We start from the raw sequence: 22094 nt of genomic DNA on the forward strand, positions 1-22094 counted from the left end.
TATAGCGCCACCTGTTGGGCGATCCTACAAGTTACAATCAACTCTTTAACGAGTCGTGCAATATGACTTAGGATAAAAGCCAAATTAGTATCTGAATTCACAGACACGGTGTTTCGGGCTGTTGGCCCTCGTCAGTGCGAAGCATGAGAACTAATTTGGCTAGGTGAGCCACTCCTTTGTTGTCTTAGCTGTATGTTTTGGGTCATTGTCTTGCTGGAAGCCCCAGCCACCATCCATTTTTAATGTCCATGTCGCAGGGGAAAGGAGTTTGTCACTCAGGATTTTACGGTACATGGCTCCATCTATTCTCCCATTGAAGCGGTGAAGTAGTCATGTGCCCTTAGCAAAGAAACACCCCCAAAATATAATGTTTCCACCTCCATGCTTGACAATGGGGATGCTGTTCTTTGGGTCATAGGCAGCATTTCTCTTCCTCCAAACACTGCGAGTTGAGTTAATGCTAAAGACCTCAATTTTTGTCTCATCTGACCACAGCACCTTCTCCCAATCACTCACAGAATCATCCAGGTGTTTATTGGCAAACTTCAGATGAGCATGCACATGTGCCTTCTTGAGTAGGGGGACTTTGCGGGCACTGCAAGATTTTAAACATTTACGGTGTAATGTGTTACCAATGGTTTTCTTGGTGACTGTAGTCACAGCTGCCTTGAGATCATTAGCAAGTTTCCCCCGTATAGGTTTAGGCTGATCTCTCACCTTCCTCATGATGAAGGGTACCCCACGAGGTGAGATTTTGCATGGTGCCCCAGATCGATGTCAATTGACAATCATTTTGTATTTCTTCCATTTTCTTACTATTGCACCAACAGTTGTCTCCTTCTCACCCAGCATTTTAACTTATGGTTTTTTAGCCCATTCCACCTTTGTGCATGCGTATGATCTTGTCCCTGACATCCTTATAAAGCTCTTTGGTCTTTCCCATGTTGTAGAGGTTAGAGTTTACTGATTAATTGAGTCTGTGGATAGGAGTCTATTATAAAGGTGACTATGTAAAACAGCTGTCTTTAATGCAGGTAACAAGTTGATTAGGAGTATCTAACTGGTCTGTAGGAGCCAGAACTCTTAATGGTTGTTAGGGGAACAAATACTTACCGTATATACTCGAGTATAAGCCGACCCGAGTATAAGCCGACCCCCCTAATTTTGCCACAAAAAACTGGGAAAACTTATTGACTCGAGTATAAGCCTAGGGTGGAAATGCAGCATTTACCGGTGAATTTCAAAAATAAAAATAGATCATTATTTCCCCATAGCTGCGCCATATAGTGCTCTGCACCGTTCATATTGCCCCATAGATGCTGCACAGATGCCCCATATAGTGCTGTGTGCCGTTCATATTGCCCCATAGATGCTGCACAGATGCCCCATATAGTGCTGTGTGCCGTTCATATTGCCCCATAGATGCTGCACAGATGCCCCATATAGTGCTGTGTGCCGTTCATACTGCCCCATAGATGCTGCACAGATGCCCCATATAGTGCTGTGTGCCGTTCATACTGCCCCATAGATGCTGCACAGATGCCCCATATAGTGCTGTGTGCCGTTCATACTGCCCCATAGATGCTGCACAGATGCCCCATATAGTGCTGTGTGCCGTTCATAGTGCCCCATAGATGCTGCACAGATGCCCCATATAGTGCTGTGTGCCGTTCATATTGCCCCATAGATGCTGCACAGATGCCCCATATAGTGCTGTGTGCCGTTCATAGTGCCCCATAGATGCTGCACAGATGCCCCATATAGTGCTCTGCACCGTTCATATTGCCCCATAGATGCTGCACAGATGCCCCATATAGTGCTGTGTGCCGTTCATACTGCCCCATAGATGCTGCACAGATGCCCCATATAGTGCTGTGTGCCGTTCATACTGCCCCATAGATGCTGCACAGATGCCCCATATAGTGCTGTGTGCCGTTCATACTGCCCCATAGATGCTGCACAGATGCCCCATATAGTGCTGTGTGCCGTTCATAGTGCCCCATAGATGCTGCACAGATGCCCCATATAGTGCTGTGTGCCGTTCATACTGCCCCATAGATGCTGCACAGATGCCCCATATAGTGCTGTGTGCCGTTCATATTGCCCCATAGATGCTGCACAGATGCCCCATATAGTGCTGTGTGCCGTTCATATTGCCCCATAGATGCTGCACAGATGCCCCATATAGTGCTGTGTGCCGTTCATACTGCCCCATAGATGCTGCACATATATCTGTGCCATGGCCACTGCTGCTGCAATAAAAAAAAAAAAAAACACATACTCACCTCTCTTGATTGCAGCTCCCAGCGTCCGATCCCGGCGCCTCCATCTTCCCGGCGTCTCTGCTCTGACTGATCAGGCAGAGGGCGCCGCGCACACTATATGCGTCATCGCGCCCTCTGCCTTGAACAGTCAGAGCGCAGACGCCGGGAAGATGGAGCGGCGCCCGGCGGCTGGAACGTGGACAGGTAAATATAACATAGTCCCAGCGATCCTCGCGCTGTCCCTGCCTTCCTCCCCGTCTTCTGTGCTGCAGCCTCTTCCTGTCAGCGGTCACCGGCACCGCTGATTAGAGAAATGAATAGGCGGCTCCACTCCTGTGGGAGGTGGAGCCGCCTATTCTTTTCTGTAATGAGCGGTCCCACGTGACCGCTGAAGAGGGGAAGAAGCTGCAGCACAGAAGACGGGGAGGAAGGCAGGGACAGCGCGAGGATCGCTGGGACTAGGTAAGTATACCCCAGCGCCCTCTCCCCCTCACCCGCCGACCCCACCGCTACCGTGACCCGAGTATAAGCCGAGAGGGGCACTTTCAGCCCAAAAATTTGGGCTGAAAATCTCGGCTTATACTCGAGTATATACGGTATTTCTCACCTCAAAATGCAAATACATATATATAATTTATACAATGTGATTTTCTGGGTTTTATTTTTGATATTCTATTTCTCAATCATTAAATTAACCTACCCTTAAAATTATATGTCTTTGTCAGTGGGCAAACTTACAAATTCAGCAAGGGATCAAATACTTATTTCCCCACTCTATATATATACAGCTATGTGAAAAACTGTTTGCCGCTTCCTGATTTCCTATACTTTTTCATGTTTATCACACTTAATTGTTTCAGATCAACAAACAAACTTAAGTATTAGACAAAGATAACACAAGTAAACACAAAATGCAGCTTTTAAATTAAGGTCTTTATTATAAAGGGAAAAAGAAATCCAAACTTACAGGGCCCTGTGAAAAAGTGATTGCACCCCCAATTAAAACATAAATTAACTGTGGTTTATCACATATTTGGGAAGCTGAGTTTAAATTCCCTATCCCCACACAAGCCTGATTACTGCCACACCAGTTCTCCATCATGAAATCACTTAAATAGGAACTGCCTGAGAAAGTGAGGGTATGTGCACACATTGCGGATTTTGATGCGGATCCGCAGCGGATTGGCCGCTGCGGATTCGCAGCAGTTTTCTGTGAGTTTACAGTTCCATATAAACCTATGGAAAACAAAATCTGCAGAGCACATGCTGCGGGAAAAAAAAAACGAGCGGAAACGTAGCGTAGTTTATTCCGCAGCATGTCAATTCTTTGTGCGGATTCTGCAGCGGTTTACACCTGCTCCATAATAGGAATCTGCAGGTGTAAATCGTCAGATGGAATCCGCAAAAAATCCGCAAAAAATTTGCGGTAATTCTGCAGGTAATCCACAGTGCGGTTAGCCTGCGGATTTACCAAAATCAGTCCAGAAAAATCTGCACCACTTTCCGCAACGTGTGCACGTGGCCTGAAGTAGACCAAAAGAGACTCAAATGCTAGAAATTATGGAACAAATGAGAAACAAAGTAATTGAGATCTATCAGTCTGGAAAAGGTTATAAAACCATTTCTAAAACTTTGGGACTCAAGTGAATTACAGTGGGAGCCATTATACACAAATGACGAAAACATAGAACAGTGTTGAACCTTCCCAGGAGTGGCCAGCCAACCAAAATTACCCCAAAAGTGCAGCAAAGACACATACAAGATGTCACAACAGACCCCACAACAACATTCAAAGAACTTCAGGCCTCACTTGCCTCAGTTAAAGGGACACTGTCACCTGAATTTGGAGGGAACAATCTTCAGCCATGGAGGCGGGGTTTTTGGGTTTTTGATTCACCCTTTCCTTACCCGCTGGCTGCATGCTGGCTGCAATATTGGATTGAAGTTCATTCTCTGTCCTCCGTAGTACATGCCTGCACAAGGTAAGATTGCAACTCAGGGAAACTACTGCGAATCTGCAGAGGCCAATCCGCTGTGGATCCGCAGCAAAATCCGCAACGTGTGCACATACCCTAAACCTAAGTATGACAGGAATGTTTTAGTTTTCCTAATTACGTACAGTATTCTGCAAAAGTCTTAGGCAAGTGTGGAAAAAATGCTGCAAAGTATGAATAGTTTCAAAAACAGAAGTGATTATATTATTTTTTATCAATAAATAAAATGCAAAGTGATGAACAAAAGAAAATCTAAATCAAATCAATATTTGATGTAACCATAGTTTCTTTTCAAACGAGTAACAAAACATCAATTCTTCTAGATGTGCTTGAGCACAGTTTTTAAAGCGAACCTGTCAGCAGGATTGTGCACAGTAACCTACAGACAGTGTCAGGTCCGCACTGTTATACTGATTAAAATGACACCTTGGTTGATAAAATCCGTCTTGTGGTTTTTGTTTAATCTGTATTTGTAGATTGTAAGCTCTCACGAGCAGGGTCGTCTTATTTTGCTTTAACTATTGTATTGTTGACGTTGTTACTTATGACTTTTGTGTTTGAATCTGTTAAACTGTAAAGCGCTGCGGAATATGTTGGCGCTATATAAATAAAGATTATTATTATTATTTGCAGTTTTCAGGTAGTGAGGCGGCCTGTGGGGGCTCTCTTCATGTGGTACTCTGCTGAAAGGGAACCTGTCACCTCCAAAATCGAAGTTGAGCTAAGCCCACCGGCATCAGGGGCTTATCTACAGTATTCTGTAATGCTGTAGATAAGCCCCCGATGTATCCTGAAAGATGAGAAAAGAGGTTAGATTATACTCACCCATGGGCGGTCCCGCTGCAGTGGGTGTCGCGGTCCGGTCCGGGGCCTCCCATCTTCATAGGATGACGTCCTCTTCTTGTCTTCATGCTGCGGCTCTGGCGTACTTTTTCTCCCTGTTGAGGGCAGAACAAAGTACTGCAGTGCGCAGGTGCCGGGCTTCTCTGACCTTTCCTGGTGCCTGCGCACTGCAGTACTTTGCTGCTTTGTACTCTTTATACACTTGCTTAAAATGTTTGAACAGTACTGTATATTGGAGAAATATTTTCACATTTATTCTCCTTTTACAGCATAAAATTTCTCAGGAGATGACATTCTCCGTTTACTATACTGTGAGTGTTATATATCCACAAAATTTGCTCAATACTATTTCTCAACGCCCCTCCATAACGGGGAACACTGTACCATAAACAGTTAAATATATCACTAAAGGTGTGACCAAAAAATATAGACTGACCTCACCATGGTACTATATTTAAAAACAATATTTTATTGAAATAATCTTCATAAAAACAACATAGGAGGCCTCCTGAAGAAGCGGTGTGAAACGCGTGTCGGGACAGAGGGACGCCGAGGTTTATCCACATGTGGCTGACTACAAGGTATACTCTTTAATATATGTATATTTAAGCTCATTTATGAGGGTGCACGGCTTACCGGGATATCGAGAGGATTAGCGTTTAGCTACCCAGTTATGGTAATGTTATAACAGTCAGGCAGGCACGTGCATCCTTGGCTTATCATCTTGTATGAATTTTACTATATCTTCGTGATACACGATATGTATATATTCTGATGAGTCAGTCCATTGTTTAGGGTTAACCTATGGCAGAGTTGTCCCTTTTCTTGTGGTTCCAGTACCCTTGTCTGTCAATAGATTATATGTTGTTTTTATGAAGATTATTTCAATAAAATATTGTTTTTAAATATAGTACCATGGTGAAGTCAGTCTATATTTTTTGGTCACACCTTTAGTGATATATATACTGTGAGTGTGGCTGCAATGACTCCCCAACACATCGATAGACGGCCTACTGGGCAGCGTGTGTGTGCACAGAGCAACCTGTCAATCAATGTGCTAGGGAATGATTACATGACTGAAAGCCAGTGGCTACATGGAGGATATGCTAACAAAACCCCCAAAATAAAAAAAAATAAAAATGAGTCTATATCCTATAGCAATTAAATAAGTGAATAGTAATAGTACATCTAAACAACACAGGGTACTTAGATAATGATATTGTGATTAAAAAAAGCATAAAAGCCATCCCACCACAACAAGATATTCCTATCAGGATGGAGCGTAAGGTACAGTATATACTCATTTTGTTTGTTATTTTGCTTTTCTTGGCTTTTGTCTGTGAAATGGCCACCGTTTGAACGTGCTCTTAAACTTGGCTTGTATACCAGCTTATATTCCTGATCATTTTATTTTGATGTGTGGACCCCTTTCTGAACTAAGTCATCTGTATAGCTTCCCCTGGATGGGTGTCTCAGTCAGGACCCTGTCCTGCTCTGACCTTATTCAGGCTGATGTTGTTTGATACAAGGTAAGGTTTTAAGCTTTTAGAGACAGCTTTAGGAAAATCCTGATGGGTATACCTTGTCATGATGGGATAGCGTTTATGCATTTTTGTTCAAAATAGCATTAACTAAGCACCCCATATTGATTATGTGTACTATTACCAATTATTTACTTTGCTAAGTATACTTCTCATAATACCAAATCAGGTATATCCATTCAAAAGCACAATAATAAATACTACCTGAGATATTTGATCTCTGGTGAAGAAGGCACATATGCTATATATATTAAGATATTCATTCTTTATTAATACATTTCATAAAAATTAAGAAAATTAAAAAATATGCAGCGAATATCCAATTGTAGCATACACCCATGGACAGGGCTGGCATTAGGGGCAGGCACGCCAGGCAGCTGCCTAGAGCTCCTGCTCCTCCAGGGCGTGCCACTAATAGCGGCATACCATGTGGCCACTATGGGGCCTGTGAGTAAGAGGGGCCCGGCGTCGCCCCCCGCACCGCGCATTCAACTTATCGGCATCATAGATGTTAATACAGTTGAAAGCACTGATGGATGGAGGAGGGAGCGTCAGGTGACGCTCCCTCTCCCATCATTCCCCTCTGCTTGTGACTCATCGGGTGCGCAATGATGTCCCTTCAGTGTGTGCCATGCTGTGCCAGTAGTGGAGCTGATAAGACCGGAGCAGAGCATTGAGCAGCGCGGGAAACAAGAAGGAGAGATGAGTATTGTATGTGTCTGCATTATACTATGTGTGTAATACTGCTGGACTGTAGGACTGCATTATACTGTGTTTGTGAGGGGGCTGCATTATACCGTGTTGATGGGGGCTGCATTATACACTGAGGGGAGCTGCATTGTACTCTGAGGAGGGCTACAGTATTCTCTGAGGAAGCAGCATTATACTCTGAGGGGCTGCATTATACTCTGAGGTGGCTGCAGTATTCTCTGAGGGGGCTGCATTATACTCTGAGGTGGCTGCAGTATACTCCAAGGGAGCTGCATTATACTCGGTGGTGCTGCTATCATGAGACAAGTTGAATACTTTGCCTCAAGCGGTGAAGCATTCCTAAAGACAGGGGGCGGCAGAGCGGCAGTCAGAAGTTAGAACACGTGGTGCCGACTCTCCCTGCAATCCCTGCTCTGACACTTGCTGGCAGTGCAGACAGTGTCACAAACAAGCTAACGTGCGGCGTGCCCGACAGGTGACTGTTACCATCCGGCCCGGGCTGAGGTGCAGAGGTGGTGCCCTGTCTCTTGACCTGCTGGCTGCTGTGCTGGGAGTCGGACACACACATTGCTGGGACTCGGAGCAATAACCGGCAGCAGTAAGTAACTATAAAAAAAAACATCATTCGCCCCCCCCCCCCCCCCATCCTCCACATGCTGCTGCACAGCTCTGTCACGGTTCACAGCTTCCCTCCATCAGATTGTCAGACTCAGAAGTAGATTCAAGGAGCAAGTGCCTGGTGTCCATGCAGAGACTCAGATTAACTGAATTTCTTAAAGCAGTGGAAGGAAAGAGTTTAACCCCTTCCCGACCCATGACGCCACGTAGGCGTCATGAAAGTCGGTGCCATTCCGACCCATGACGCCTATGCGGCGTCATGGAAAGATCGCGTCCCTGCAGATCGGGTGAAAGGGTTAACTCCCATTTCACCCGATCTGCAGGGACAGGGGGAGTGGTAGTTTAGCCCAGGGGGGGTGGCTTCACCCCCTCGTGGCTACGATCGCTCTGATTGGCTGTTGAAAGTGAAACTGCCAATCAGAGCGATTTGTAATATTTCACCCATTATAACGGGTGAAATATTACAATCCAGCCATGGCCGATGCTGAAATATCATCGGCCATGCCTGGAAATACTAGTGTGCCCCCACCCCTCCGATCGCCCCCCCCACCCCCCCGATCTGGCCGGTACACTGCTCCGGCTCCCCTCCGCCCTGTGCTCCGCTCCCCCCCGTGCTCGTGTCCGCTCCCCCCGTGCTCCAATCACCCCCCCGTGCTCCAATCACCCCCCCTGCACTCCGATCCACCCCCCCCGTGCTCCGTTCCACCCCCCCGTGCTCCATTCCAGCCCCCCGTGCTCCGTTCCACGCCCCCCGCGCTCCGTTCCACCCCTCCCGCGCTCCGATTCCCCCCCCGTGCTCCGATCCCCCCCCCGTGGTCCCCCCCCACCCTATCATACTTACCGATCCAGCCGTGGTCCCGTCCGTCTTCTCCCGGGCGCCGCCATCTTCCAAAATGGCGGGCGCATGCGCAGTGCGCCCGCCGAATCTGCCGGCCGGCAGATTCATTCCAAAGTGCATTTTGATCACTGAGATATAATCTATCTCAGTGATCAAAATAAAAAAAATAATAAATGACCCCCCCCCCCTTTGTCACCCCCATAGGTAGGGACAATAAAAAAATAAAGAAATTTTCTTTTTTCCACTAATGTTAGAATAGGGTTAGGGTTAGGGTTAGGGGTAGGGTTAGGGGTAGGTCTAGGGGTAGGGTTAGGGGTAGGGGTAGGGTTAGGGTTAGGGTTAGGGGTAGGGTTAGGGGTAGGGTTAGGTGTAGGGGTAGGGTTAGGGTTAGGGCTAGGGTTAGGGTTAGGAATGTGCACACGTATTCTGGTCCTCTGCGGATTTTTCCGCTGCGGATTTGATAAATCCGCAGTGCTAAACCGCTGCGGATTTATGGCGGATTTACCGCGTTTTTTTCTGCGCATTTCACTGCGGTTTTACAATTGCGATTTTCTATTGGAGCAGTTGTAAAACCGCTGCGGAATCCGCACAAAGAAGTGACATGCTGCGGAATGTAAACCGCTGCGTTTCCGTGCAGTTTTTCTGCAGCATGTGTACAGCGATTTTTGGTTCCCATAGGTTTACATTGAACTGTAAACTCATGGGAAACTGCTGCGGATCCGCAGCGTTTTCTGCAGCATGTGCACATACCTTTAGAATTAGGCTATGTGCACACGGTGCGGATTTGGCTGCGGATTCGCAGCAGTGTTCCATCAGGTTTACAGTACCATGTAAACATATGAAAAACCAAATCCGCTGTGCCCATGGTGCGGAAAATACCGCGCGGGAACGCTGCGTTGTATTTTCCGCAGCATGTCAATTCTTTGTGCGGATTCCGCAGCGTTTTACACCTGTTCCTCAATAGGAATCCGCAGGTGAAATCCGCACAAAAAAACACTGGAAATCCGCGGAAAATCCGCAGGTAAAACACAGTGCCTTTTACCCGCAGATTTTTCAAAAATGGTGCGGAAATATCTCACACGAATCCGCAACGTGGGCACATAGCCTTAGGGTTGGGGTTGGAATTAGGGTTGTGGTTAGGGTTAGGGGTGTGTTGGGGTTAGGGTTGTGGTTAGGGGTGTGTTGGGGTTAGGGTTGTGATTAGGATTATGGCTACAGTTGGGATTAGGGTTAGGGGTGTGTTGGGGTTAGTGTTGGAGTTAGAATTGAGGGGTTACCACTGTTTAGGCACATCAGGGGTCTCCAAACGCAACATGGCGCCACCATTGATTCCAGCCAATCTCGTATTCAAAAAGTCAAATGGTGCTCCCTCACTTCCGAGCCCTGACGTGTGCCCAAACAGTGGTTTACCCCCACATATGGGGTACCAGCATACTCAGGACAAACTGCGCAACAATTACTGGGTTCCAATTTCTCCTGTTACCCTTGTGAATCTAAAAAAATGCTTGCTAAAACATAATTTTTGAGGAAAGAAAAATGATTTTTTATTTTCACGGCTCTGCGTTGTAAACGTCTGTGAAGCACTTGGGGGTTCAAAGTGCTCACCACATATCTAGATAAGTTCCTTGGGGGGTCTAGTTTCTAAAATGGGGTCACTTGTGGGGGGTTTCTACTGTTTAGGCACACCAGGGGCTCTGCAAACGCAACGTGACACCCGCAGACCATTCCATCAAAGTCTGCATTTCAAAAGTCACTACTTCCCTTCTGAGCCCCGACGTGTGCCCAAACAGTGGTTTACCCCCACATATGGGGTATCAGCGTACTCAGGAGAAACTGGACAACAACTTTTGGGGTCCAATTTCTCCTGTAACCCTTGGGAAAATAAAAAATTCTGGGCTAAATAATTATTTTTGAGGAAAGAAAACGTATTTATTATTTTCACGGCTCTGCATTATAAACTTCTATGAAGCACTTGGGGGTTCAAAGTGCTCACCACACATCTAGATAGGTTCCTTTCAGGGTCTAGTTTCCAAAATGGGGTCACTTGTGGGGGGTTTCTACTGTTTAGGCACATCATGGGCTCTGCAAATGCAACGTGACGCCCGCAGAGCATTCCATCAAAGTCTGCATTTCAAAACGTCACTACTTCAATTCCAAGCCCCGGCATGTGCCCAAACAGTAGTTTACCCCCACATATGGGGTATCACCGTACTCAGGAGAAACTGGACAACAAATATTGGGGTCAAATTTCTCCTGTTACCCTTGGGAAAATTAAAAAATTCTGGGCTAAATAATTATTTTTGAGGAAAGAAAACGTATTTATTATTTTCACGGCTCTGCATTATAAACTTCTATGAAGCACTTGGGGGTTCAAAGTGCTCACCACACATCTAGATAAGTTCCTTTGGGGGTCTAGTTTCCAAAATGGGGTCACTTGTGGGGGGTTTCTACTGTTAAGCCACATCAGGGGCTCTGCAAACGCAACATGACGCCCACAGAGCATTCCATCAAAGTCTGCATTTCAAAACGTCACTACTTCACTTCCGAGCCCCGGCATGTGCCCAAACAGTGATTTACCCCCACATATGGGGTATCAGCGTACTCAGGAGAAACTGGACAACAACTTTTGGGGTCAAATTTCTCCTGTTACCCTTGGGAAAATAAAAAATTGCGGGCTAAAAGATCATTTTTGAGAAAATAATTTATTTTTTTTATTTTCATGGCTCTGCGTTATAAACTTCTGTGAAGCACTTGGGGGTTCAAAGTCCTCACCACACATCTAGATTAGTTCCTTTGGGGGTCTAGTTTCTAAAATGGGGTCATTTCTGGGGGATCTCCAATGTTTAGGCACACAGGGGCTCTCCAAACGTGACATGGTGTCCGCTAATGATTGGAGCTAATTTTCCATTTAAAAAGCCAAATGGCGTGCCATCCCTTCCGAGCCCTGCCGTGCGCCCAAACAGTGGTTTACCCCCACATATGGGGTATCAGCGTACTCAGGACAAACTGGACAACAATATTTGGGGTCCAATTTCTCCTATTATCCTTGGCAAAATAGGAAATTCCAGGCTAAAAAATCATTTTTGAGGAAAGAAAAATTATTTTTTATTTTCATGGCTCTGCGTTATAAACTTCTGTGAAGCACCTGGGGGTTTAAAGTGCTCAATATGCATCTAGATAAGTTCCTTGGGGGGTCTAGTTTCCAAAATGGGGTCACTTGTGGGGGAGCTCCAATGTTTAGGCACACAGGGGCTCTCCAAACGCGACATGGTGTCCGCTAACAATTGGAGCTAATTTTCCATTCAAAAAGTCAAATGGCGCGCCTTCTCTTCCGAGCCCTGCCGAGTGCCCAAACAGTGGTTTACCCCCACATATGAGGTATCGGCGTACTCGGGAGAAATTGCCCAACAAATTTTATGATCCATTTTATCCTACTGCCCATGTGAAAATGAAAAAATTGAGGCGAAAAGAATTTTTTTGTGAAAAAAAATTACTTTTTCATTTTTACAGATCAATTTGTGAAGCACCTGAGGGTTTAAAGTGCTCACTAGGCATCTAAATTAGTTCCTTGGGGGGTCTAGTTTCCAAAATGGGGTCACTTGTGGGGGAGCGCCAATGTTTAGGCACACAGGAGCTATCCAAACGCGACATGGTGTCCGCTAACGATGGAAATAATTTTTCATTCAAAAAGTCAAATGGCGCTCCTTCCCTTCCGAGCCTTACCATGTGCCCAAACAGTGGTTTACCTCCACATGTGAGGTATTGGTGTACTCAGGAGAAATTGCCCAACACATTTTAGGATCCATTTTATCCTGTTGCCCATGTGAAAATGAAAAAATTGAGGCTAAAAGAATTTTTTTGTGAAAAAAAAGTACTTTTTCATTTTTACGGATCAATTTGTGAAGCACCTGGGGGTTCAAAGTGCTCACTATGCATCTAGATAAGTTCCTTGGGGCGTCTAGTTTCCAAAATGGGGTCACTTGTGGGGGAGCTCCAATTTTTAGGCACACGGGGGCTCTCCAAACGTGACATGGTGTCCGCTAAAGAGTGGAGCCAATTTTTGATTCAAAAAGTCAAATGGCGCTCCTTCCCTTCCAAGCCCTGCCGTGCGCCAAAACAGTGGTTTACCCCCACATATGAGGTATCAGCGTACTCAGGACAAATTGGACAACAACTTTCGTGGTTCAGTTTCTCCTTTTACCATTGGGAAAATAAAAAAATTGTTGCTAAAAGATAATTTTTGTGACTAAAAAGTTAAATGTTCATTTTTTCCTTCCATGTTGCTTCTGCTGCTGTGAAGCACCTGAAGGGTTAATAAACTTCTTGAATGTGGTTTTGAGCACCTTGAGGGGTGCAGTTTTTAGAATGGTGTCACTTTTGGGTATTTTCAGCCATATAGACCCCTCAAACTGACTTCAAATGTGAGGTGGTCCCTAAAAAAAATGGTTTTGTAAATTTCGTTGTAAAAATGACAAATCGCTGGTCGAATTTTAACCCTTATAACTTCCTAACAAAAAAAAATTTTGTTTCCAAAATTGTGCTGATGTAAAGTAAACATGTGGGAAATGTTATTTATTAACTATTTTGTGTCACATATCTCTCTGGTTTAACAGAATAAAAATTCAAAATGTGAAAATTGCGAAATTTTCAAAATTTTCGCCAAATTTCCGTGTTTATCACAAATAAATGCAGAATTTATTGACCTAAATTTACCACTAACATGAAGCCCAATATGTCACGAAAAAACAATCTCAGAACCGCTAGAATCCGTTGAAGCGTTCCTGAGTTATTACCTCATAAAGGGACACTGGTCAGAATTGCAAAAAACGGCAAGGTCTTTAAGGTCAAAATAGGCTGGGCCTTGAAGGGGTTAATTACAAGGGGCAGCCATGAAAGTAATGAATTTTAGATGTTATCTCAACTCAGCAAAGATTTTATAAACTTTCCACTGATTGGACGTCTTACTTCTTTCACTTGGCAAATTGCTGCTCTGATTTTCCCATCTTAAGGCTTTAAAGGGAACCTGCCATTATTACAGCTGTGAATGCTTTACGCTGCGACAATTCAGAGAAAAAAAAAGAAGAAAGAAAGAAAAGCTTGGAAAGCAGAACAGGAACCATGTGTCTCGGCAGTCCAAGGCTGGTCTTCAGCGGCTTCTCCCGCCCCAATAACTATGACTGACAGGTCTCTCCGAAATCAGTATGTACACACATAGAGACTTGTCAGTCAATGGGAGTGGGGTGGGGAGAAGCCATCAGGGGCTTGACTAGGAGTAGTCTGCTGAGACACAGTCCACAGCCGACTTCTGAAAAATATGGTGGGCAGCGCGAGTCAGATGATAGCTCCCCTTTACAGCTTTAAGAAAGTTTGCAGAACACTTACCCACCAAAAAAACTGTTATTCCCAACTTATAATTTATGGCAGAATATAATATTCTAATAGCGCACATGAACCTCGTGGCCGCTGTCAACGTGGAGTGGCCGCACATTCGCAGGTCTATATATTCACTTTTATGGGAGTTTGAAAAACCTGCTAAATATAGTCTGCTCGGATGTTTTTTGTGCTCCTCTGGAGGAGAATATAGAGCCACATCTATCAAGAGTTTGGCTGCAGGATGTTGGCTCAGTGGTTAGTAGCACTGTTTTGGTACCCAGTTCAGATCCCACCATTCTGCATAGAGCTTGTATGTTCTCCTTGTGATTCTGTGGGTTTCTTCTGGGTTTTCTGTGTTCCTCCCACAAGGTTTACATTTTCACACTGGGAACTGTATAAAAATTGCCCCAAAATTTGACCCACAATTTCTGCTGAATGCATAAATACCCCATACATGGATATACAGTACTATTTAGCCATACGGTAGAGACTCGGGAGGGACAGAGCGCTATTTGTCGCCTGGAGCACAGATTTTCCTAGACTAGTTTGCGGATTCCATATAAAGAGCCCCAAAGTGCTAGAAAAGCTAAATACCCCCTCAAGTGATACCCTTTTGGGAATTTATCTACAGATGTAGTGACAATTTTGACTCCATGGGTGTTTTCCAGAAACAAGCAGCAGTGGATGTTGCTGATTGAAAATTGCAAACTTCCACTGTTGTGACCAGTGCTCTGTAGTGACCAGTACATTGTAGTGACCAGTACATTATGCCCAGCTCTTGCTTCTGGAGACACGCACCTGTAAATTAGGCGGACTCTCATCACTACAGAAATGCCAAATATGTGGGCGCTATATGTGGTTTAAGCACAACGGGGCTCAGAAGGGAGGGAGGGCATTTGGATTTGGGAGCAGAGAATTTGCTGAATTTCTTTTGGCTTGTGAGTTGCCATTTCGCTTTTCCAGGGCCTTTATGCTACCAGTAACATGGAAGACCCCTATGTTTCCATTAACATGACAGACCTGAGTGGGGACTTGCTTTTTTTGTGGATTGAGTTGAGGCTTTTATTGGGAACATTTTACATAACATTTAAGAGATCACATTTATCTGGCGCTCTACACAGACCACTTACTTTGGGGTTTCCATCTAAATCTCTGAATGATGTGATTCAGATGAAACCCCCAAGGGATCTATTCACTATAACGAGGCAGCAGAGTTAGTCTGGACTTCGTTTGGCCTCTGTTCCATGGTTTCCTTTTTTTCAGAAGTGCACAAATTTGTGGCCGACCGCACTATTATGCAATCCTAAAAAGGACACCGCCGGATCACAGGTCTTATGGCATCCACAGTGCCTCCATTTGCCTCATTATAGGGAATTTTCTGCCGAGGGTTCTGTCTGAATCACGTATTTCAGATATTTACATGTAAGCGTTCAGCACAGAGCGCAGAATAAATGTGCGCCAAACCTTACTGAGATCTTTGGGAGGCAGAATGAAAAAATGAACAGCATTTTAAGAATTGGTTTTATTTATTTTTTATGCCGTTTCTTGTGCGGTATAAGTGATTAGGCGACTTTATTTTTCAGGTCGGTGCGATTACAGCGATACCAGATTTATATAGAGTTTTTATGTTTGGCTGCGGTCACACACTAAAAGATGCTTTTTATTGCAAAAACTAGTTTTTGAATCACTATATTTTGAGAGCTATCATTTTTTCATATTTTTACCCACATAGTCAGGTGAGGGCTTATTTTTTGCGGGACGAGCTGACTTTTTTATTGGTACCATTTTCGGGCACATAATATTTTTTGATCGCTTTCTAGTCTGATTTTTGCAAGACAGAATTAACAAAAACCAGCAATTCAGGAATTGCTTTTTGTTTTGTTTCTTTTATTCCATTCCAGGTGTGATAAAATTGGTAAGACCACTTTATTCTTCGGGTCAGTACGATTACAGCAATGCCTCATTTAAATAGTTTTTTTATGTTTTGACACTTTTACACAATAAAAACTATTTTATAGAAAAAAAATATTTTTGCATCATATTATTCTGAGAGCTATGACTTTTTTTCTGCTGATGATGCTGTATGACGGCTTTTTTTTTTTGCAGGACAAGATGACGTTTTCAGCGGTACCATTTTTATTTACATCCGTCTTTTTGATCGCGTTTTATTGCACTTTTTGTTCAGCAGTATGATGATAAAGCATTGTTTTTTTGCTTTGTTTTTTATTTATTTTTTTACAGTGTTCACTTAATTAGTGGAACTGTTTTATAGAGCAGGTCATTACGGACGCGGTAATACCAAATTGGTTTACTTTTATTGTTTTTTTATTTATTTACACAAATAAATTTATTGGGAAATATTTGTTTCTTTTTTTTTCTTTATTTAAAGATTTTTAGAAAAATATTTTTACAATTCATAATTTTTTTTTTTTTACATTTTTTACATTGTCCCATGATGGGACCTTGCTATATTACATCAGATCGCTGATCTGACACTCTGCACTGCAGAGTATTAGGGTATGTTTCCATGAGGCATATTGGCAGCGCTTTGAACGCAGCGGATTAAAAGGGATGCCACGGTGGCTGCGACGCGGTCCATAGCCCTTGGCGCTCAATTAAAGGGAACCTGTCACCCCCAAAATCGAAGGTGAACTAAGCCCACCGGCATCAGGGGCTTATCTACAACATTCTGTAATGCTGTAGATAAGCCCCCGATGTAACCTGAAAGATGAGAAAAAGAGGTTAGATTATACTCACCTGGTTGGGCGGTCCGATCCGATGGGCGTTGTGGTCCGGTCCAGGGCCTCCCATCTTCTTACGATGATGTCCTCTTCTTGTCTTCATGCTGCGGCTGCGGCTCCAGCGCAGGCGTACTTTGTCTTATCTTTTAGGATACATCAGGGGCTTATCTACAGCATTATCTACAGTGGGTGGATCCAGCTTTCGCACCAGTTCTTGAACTCCACCAATGGCAACACATCTTCTCCTTCCTTTATCCGCCTCATGGTGCAATAATGGTGGCAATTACACAAATCAATACTGTCCATTACAGTCCATGGTGCACAGGACCTATTTCAATGGGTCGGTCCATCCTGTTCATGACGCCAAGGTTGAGTTAAAAGGGATGTCACGGTGGCTGTGACCCGGTCCATGACCCTGGGCGCTCAATTAAAATGAGAAAGGTCTTTTAAGGGATTAGTAAAGTTTGTATAAGTTTGTGACGCCACCTGTGGTTCTCGGTCAGAGGGACCGACGCTGCTTAAAGGGGTCCTCTGGGGTGATGTTAATGCAGCAAGATGGTGACGCTTCCCACAGGTGAAGCGGGGTCCCCAGGACCATTACTATTTGGTTCCCCTTTAAATCATTGGCACTAAGCACTTTATTTATTTGCCCATTCGTGTACCTGGTTGTCTGGACATTGGTAGCCTTCACTACCTGATCCCAGTCTGATTAATTGTTTAATTATTTTGTAATCAATAAAATTTACTTTTTTCTATTCAATTGGGCGTTGTTACTCTTATTTTTCTATATTGTTTGCACCTTCAGGTGTGGGTGTGGGCAATTTACATAAAGTCCTATGTCCTTCTGGTTCTGCCGTGCCACCTGGAGTACAAAACATCCTCGGGCTCCCGGTGCCCAGTTCCTGTGCTTCGGCTCTGAGGGTGCTCGGTCACAGTTCCCCTCTGTGCCCCTTTCCTCCTCCTGTGCTTCTTTCCTCTGATGCTTCACCACATTCACCCCCTCGGGTTCACTTCCTTTCCTGGAGCTACAGCTCAGTCCTGGAAGCACGGCTCCGCTGTCTGCTCTCCACTCCTCTCCCTTCACTGTCTGCTCCAGACTGAACTCACTCCTCCTCTAGACCAGAACTCTTAAAGCTGGGGAAGCTCCCCTGAATATGGGTTCTGAGCTCCCCTTCTGGCCTGGATTCAGAATGTGTTGTATCTAGGTGGGTTTCCTGGTAAAGGGAATCCTCCTTGCCTCCAATCATGATATTACTCTCCATGAAAGGAAGGTAACATCACTGTAACAGTTGGATACCTGGGGTGTAACACATACATAGTCAACTCTGCTTGATATGCACACATATAGCTTTACTGCATATGTGACGCCTGACAAGGCCGTGGGGTACTTGGTACCGGGTCGGTACATAAAAGGATGTTTCACGTCGGCGACCCGGTCAGTGGCCCTGGGCACCCATGTAAAAGGTGGTTTGAATAAAGTTTGTGTTCGTGATGCCACCTGTGGTATTTGGTCAGAGGGGACCGACGCTGCTTAAAGGGGTCCTCTGGGGTGATGTTATGGCAGCTAAGATGATATAACTTTCCACAGGTGAAGTTGGGTCCCCAGGGCTCCCGGTGTGTAGATGAGGATGGTGAGTGGTGTAGTAAAGAATGGAGGACACAGGTTTGCAGTCTCTTTACCTGGTTTACTGAAGACTTCAGACAGCCACAGTCCAGGACACCAGATCACAGGTATAGGCAGGGTCCGGCTGACTTGGAAGTGAGTTCAGAATCCCCTTTACCAGGTGGAGTTAGAAGCCTTCCTACTAGTGCGGTGGTGTAGTCCCTTGCTGCCTGTGGCTTCCGTCAAAGTCCTCACTGTTCTCACTGTCCTCCTTAAAGGTGGGACACAAACCTGTATGACAGGTGGCTCGAGCCTTTTTACAGGGTCTCTGTCACGACCCAGGCTCTATGTGCCACTGTGTCTCCAGGGTGTTAGGGCGGACAGGTGATGTGTAGTCCAGCTGTCCTGCCGGTTTCAGCTGTACCTCTTGGAGTCGACACAACCTCTGTCTTCCAGGTACCGGTATCAGCGCTCTGCAGGGAGGTAGCTATTCTCGTCAGTTCTTTCCTCTCCCTTGCCTTGCTCTCCTGCATGTTCTCTACAATGTGTTCTTCTCTCTGTATTCTCTCTATCCAGGAGCTGCAGCGCCCTCGTGGCTGCAAGGTACTCACTCTCCTTTCTGCCTCAGACTGCTCCAGTCTGCTGTCTGGCACTAACTTACTTTCCCTCCAGACCAGAATATATATATATATAGGGGAGCCACCCATAAGCTGGATCAGAGCTCCCCCTTCTGGCCTGGAGTGTGAACATGTTGTATGCTTGTGGTTACCTGATAAAGAAGATCTTCCTTCGCTTCCAAGCGTGACATCACTCTTCCCGTGAGGAAAGCAATACCACTGTAACAACCAGGACCCTGGGGTGTTACACATACCCTTACAGGTCTGATACATGCGCATGCACATGTAATCATAGCTTTGCTCCTTCAACATTCAGCTCTGCTATATCAACACAAACACAAATCAAGTACAGCACATATACATAACTCAGCTACATCAACACACACATACTACTGTAGCTTAGCTACATCAATACACACAGCTCAGCTACATCAACAAGCATAGTTCAGCTACATCAACACATACAGCTCAGCTACAACAGACACATAGCTCAGCTACAACACACACCCAACTCAACTACAACATGCAAACAACTCAGTAACAGTATACATACAGCTCAGCTACATCAACACACACCTCAGCCAGGAACAGACCCAGGTATAGGAGGAACCCGGTGCAAAACAATATATGGACCTTTACTGTCCAATAGCTCATCATAATGTACAATTACATCATTAAATTACATACACATTGTATACATTACAACATTTTCTTTCTAAACATGTCCATCTACTTTAGAGGTGGAAATGGACCGCCTTAACTCTTGGGTCACTATGAGGCTGCAGAGGTAGCACCAATAGTATGTCCACAGCTGAGATTTAGCTACATCATTAAATTACATACACACTGTATGCATTACAACATTTTCCTTCAAAACATGTGACTGATTACATGTCCTGATAGGTCTTTTAAATAGGTACCTTTCTCTCCTGCCCTGTACTGATTAAACCAGGGGCATAGTGTACATAGAAATCATTGGGCCCTATAGCAAATGCCCTAATTAGGCCACCACACTCCCCACACACCCAAAAAATATTTAATTTTGTAGACGGGCTCATAGAGCCAAACTTTTAAAAACACAGGAAGGGATGTGCTCGTACACAGTAATTGTGCCTCTTTTGAAGACTTTTGTGTTCTCACCCACTACAATACCTCCTTCATTTCCACCATAGAGTATGATGACTCCCGACACATTATGATATTCCCACAGAGAATTCTCCGCACTATTTGTGATGCACCCACAATTCTCCCCATACACATTAAGATGCCACCATGGAACACCCATCACAGTATGATGGCCCCACAGTGACCCTCAACACATTATATTGCCTCCCAGAGCCCCTTTAAATCTCAGCATGATACCCCTAAGGTTCCCCCAAAACAGTGTAATGTCCTCATAGTTCTCTGACACACAGTACCATGGCTCCCTCAGCCTTGCATACTTTGCTTGATAGCCTCCACAGCAACCATGCACAGTATGATGGCCCCCACAGCCACCCACACACAGTATGATGGCCCACATGCAGTATACTGGTCCCCCCACACAGCATCATGGTTATTACACAGAGTATCAGGGTCCCTACAATCTATCAGTACAGTCATTAAATAAAACAGAACTAATCACCTAAGAAAAACAAAACTACTCCCCTAGCCCTGTTCGCCCAATAGTGCAGCATGTGGATAATGCTCTGATCTAGTGATGTCTTTGTGCCTTGTACATTGAGACTCAGATCATTAGATTGAATGGTATACCAGGGAGCTTTCTGTTACACCATTCTATTCAATGGTATCTGCATCCTAGGGATGCAGATACCTTTGAAATTATGATGATGGGCGGGAGCGGCGAGCTCGACACTGGGCCCCATTTCAGACTCATGAGCCACATAGTGTCCATGTGGTCTGCCACTAAGGTTGGTAACAACTCCGGATCAAAATGATCAGAGTCATGCAGGAGTAAAGAAAGGATTCTGTGTCAGCGTTCTCCTCGATCAAGCTGCATCTAGACTATAAGATTCACACTTTTTAGTTACATTTTTCTTGTGCATCATAGCCCAAAAAATACAGTAAGTTTATTTCCCCCTGTATCAGTTGCTACAGTAAGACAACCTATCATATTATTAACGAAACTTGCCTGCAAATTAAACCTATATCTGCAGGCAAATAGCATTTTTGGATATGAAATGTTCTTTAACCCCTTAATGACCGTCAATACGTCTTTTAACTGACCTGAGATATAAGAGAATAGCCTCCCCAAACAGATGACAATCCAGCATCTGTTGGTTGTGCACTATAGCTGACAACTTGCTGTATCAGCCACGATCAGTATTTGCACCTTCTAAATCTGTTTAACCCCTTAGATGCTGCTGTCAATAGTGACTACATCATTATAAATGGTTAACAGAGTGTGGGGGCTTCTTCTTTATCCCAATTGGTGCCCTCAGATCACGATTTTGTTGTCCTGATGTTTGCGATGGCAATTCATGACCAAATAGCGGCCTTAGAGTCTGACGGCTATAGTAATCTGTTTAGAAGTTAGCAACATTTAGGTGGTAAAAATACACATTTTCATTTCTGTCATACCACTTTGCATTAATTCCTGTAAAGCACCTGAAGGGTTAATAAACTACCTGACAGCAGTTTTCAATATGTTTAGGGGTGCTGTTTTTAAAATGGTATCACGTTTGGGGGTTTCCCAATATATGGGACCCCTAAAGTCACTTCAAACCTGGATAGTCCCCTAAAAAAATAAATGTGGTAAATTTCTTTGAAAAAATGAAAAATTGCTGCTACATTTTTAAACCTCCTAAAATGCTAACAAAATAAAATAACATTTTATAAATGGTGCTGATGTAAAGCAGACATGTGGGAAATGTTATTTATTAATGGTTTGCTGTTGTATGACTATCTGGATTAAAGGGATAATCATTCAAATTTAGAAAATTGCTAATTTT

General features: G+C 44.4%; 1 protein-coding gene across 2 annotated transcripts in view; it reads right to left on the minus strand.

Annotated features, from left to right (window-relative positions):
- The window catches only part of RGS14 (regulator of G protein signaling 14), a 270621-nt gene that overhangs the window by 151284 nt on the left and 97243 nt on the right, over positions 1–22094 (minus strand). The window lies entirely within an intron of this gene.

This window comes from Ranitomeya imitator, chromosome 4 (genome assembly GCF_032444005.1).
Source record: "Ranitomeya imitator isolate aRanImi1 chromosome 4, aRanImi1.pri, whole genome shotgun sequence".
In the NCBI taxonomy this organism is placed as follows: domain Eukaryota; kingdom Metazoa; phylum Chordata; class Amphibia; order Anura; family Dendrobatidae; genus Ranitomeya; species Ranitomeya imitator.